Raw genomic sequence first — 2,160 nt, forward strand, 5'->3', positions numbered from 1 at the left:
CCAAAGAAGATGAGATTCATTCATTCATTCAGTTATATTTCCTCTGGTGAAGAGCACTGTACTAAGCGCTTGGGAGAGTACAATCCTGGTTGAGCTTGGGCATGTTTCCCGCAGCAGATATAGTTCTGTTTTTGAATCTACCTCATTTCATCCCCATCTTCACCAAGTCCTTTCTCTCAGAGATGGCTCTTCATTTGATTTTTCTGCTCATCGGGTTGATCTGTCTAAATCAGCTGGGCCATATTGCTTGAGGCTACATCTGGTACATCTTTAAGGTATTTCACTTGCCCCCTGGGCTTCAGTATGTCCTTCCCAGGTTCCCAGAAAACAGCTGTTTGGGTTTCATTCTGTTATCCCATCACTTCACACGTTCCACCTTCCAGAGCTGTATTATGAGCAGTGACACAGTCCTGGTAAGCTGTCTGTGATTTACGATCTAGTGATGCGTAATCTCCCCTCTCAGGCTCACACCTGGAGAGTTTCCAGTACTCTACCAGTCTCGACTACAGGAGGGAGAGTCAAGCAGAGGCCTACCCATTCCATTCCTAACTTGGGCAGTGGTTAGCAAGTGGAAGGCGATCTGCTACAAGTCCAAACTCACCCATGCTGGGCAGCAGTGGCAGAGGAGAGAATCAAGGGTGGAGACTTGAATTTACTGTACAGAAGGCAGCAGTGGTAAGACACTTCCATATTGTTACCAAGAAACCTCTCTGGATACGCTACCAGAATGATTGCAGATGGAGAGCGGGGTGTTCTGGGAGAGAGGTGTTAGTGGTGTCGCTACGGGTCGGAATTGACTCCACGACTTAAGAAAAGACAAGATAGGTAATCTTATCTTGCCATGTGATGTTGAGTTTGACTGATGGGTGACACTGCTAAAAGGGATCCCGGGGATGGAAGTATTCTCAGTATATATTCAGGACGTACAGTCATATATAGTTATTCTTATACACATATATCCGACAGTCAGCTTCAACTACTAGCTCTCCAAAGTCTTCTTCCCCACTGCTTTCCAACATGTCTATGCCACTCCTTTGTTCTTTTCCCCTTCCAGCCCAACAACACTTATGTCCATATCTGCAATCTGTTTATTTATATTAATGTCTGTCTCCCCCTCCTCTAAACAGTAAGCTCATTGCGGAACAGTGATTGGGTCAAGCCTGAGAAACTTGTATCCACCCCAGTACCTAGAACAGTGCTTGACAAATAGTAAGCTCTTAACAAATTCCATAAAAAGGCACTGAAATAACCTAGTTTGAGATGAAGTAAGGAACCACAGTTTCAAACTGTGAGTTTGATTTTTAATTGCTGTCATTCTTCAAAGGCTCTTTAGCCGAAGTCACAACTACTACAAAAATGTCTCAGCTCTACCTTGTCTGCTTATTCAGGCTTCCAGAATTCATCATGCATTTATCAGCACAAATTCAATTATTTAACAGTAATTTAAAAAGTGAACTCTCTATCTTCAGTCTGTTCCACTTCTCCATCTCATCGCCCTCCTTAACCCTCACATTGTATGTCTTTAAGTCATCTTTGATGCCCCTCTTCCCACAGGAAGTCAATTACCAAATCTTGTACGTGCTCAGAAATAGTTCACTGATCTGCCATTACCTCTCCATGCTGACAGCTATTGCTCCGTCCAGATGACCAGAATCTCATCTCTGAATTAACAATAATAACAATCATGGTATTTGTTAAGCGCTTACTATGAGCGAAGCACTGTGAAAGATACAAAGTAACCAGGTTGCCCCACGTGGGGCTCGCAGTGTTAATCCAATTTTACAGATGAGGTAACCAAGGCACAGAGAAGTGAAGTGACTTGCCCAAAGTCAAACAGCTGACAAGTGGCAGAGTCAGGATTAAAACCCATGCCCTCTGACTCTCCAGCCTGTGCTCTTTCCAGTAAGCCATGCTGCTTCTACTTCAAAAACTAAGCTGACAGACTCCTAGACATAGTCTTCCCTACCAGTCCTGCCTACACTGAGGTAAGAATCCTCAAATGGCTTTCTGTGACTATGATCATAATAACCAGAACCATAATAATAATGGTATTTGTTAAGAGCTTTCTATGTGCCAGGCACTGAATTAAGCACTGAGGTCGATACAAGATAATTGGGTTGGACACAGCCCCAGTCCCACCTAGGTCTTAATCTTAATCCC

At 43.7% G+C, this 2,160-nt stretch overlaps 1 non-coding gene across 1 annotated transcript; it reads left to right on the forward strand.

Moving 5' to 3' along the window:
• Positions 1–453: 453 nt before the first annotated feature.
• LOC119932774 lies at positions 454–591 on the forward strand. Its single transcript, XR_005452508.1, has one exon. It is a non-coding gene; the product is annotated as a small nucleolar RNA SNORA7 (small nucleolar RNA).
• The last annotated feature ends 1,569 nt before the right edge of the window (positions 592–2,160 follow it).

Source organism: Tachyglossus aculeatus, chromosome 9, assembly GCF_015852505.1.
Source record: "Tachyglossus aculeatus isolate mTacAcu1 chromosome 9, mTacAcu1.pri, whole genome shotgun sequence".
Taxonomy (NCBI): domain Eukaryota; kingdom Metazoa; phylum Chordata; class Mammalia; order Monotremata; family Tachyglossidae; genus Tachyglossus; species Tachyglossus aculeatus.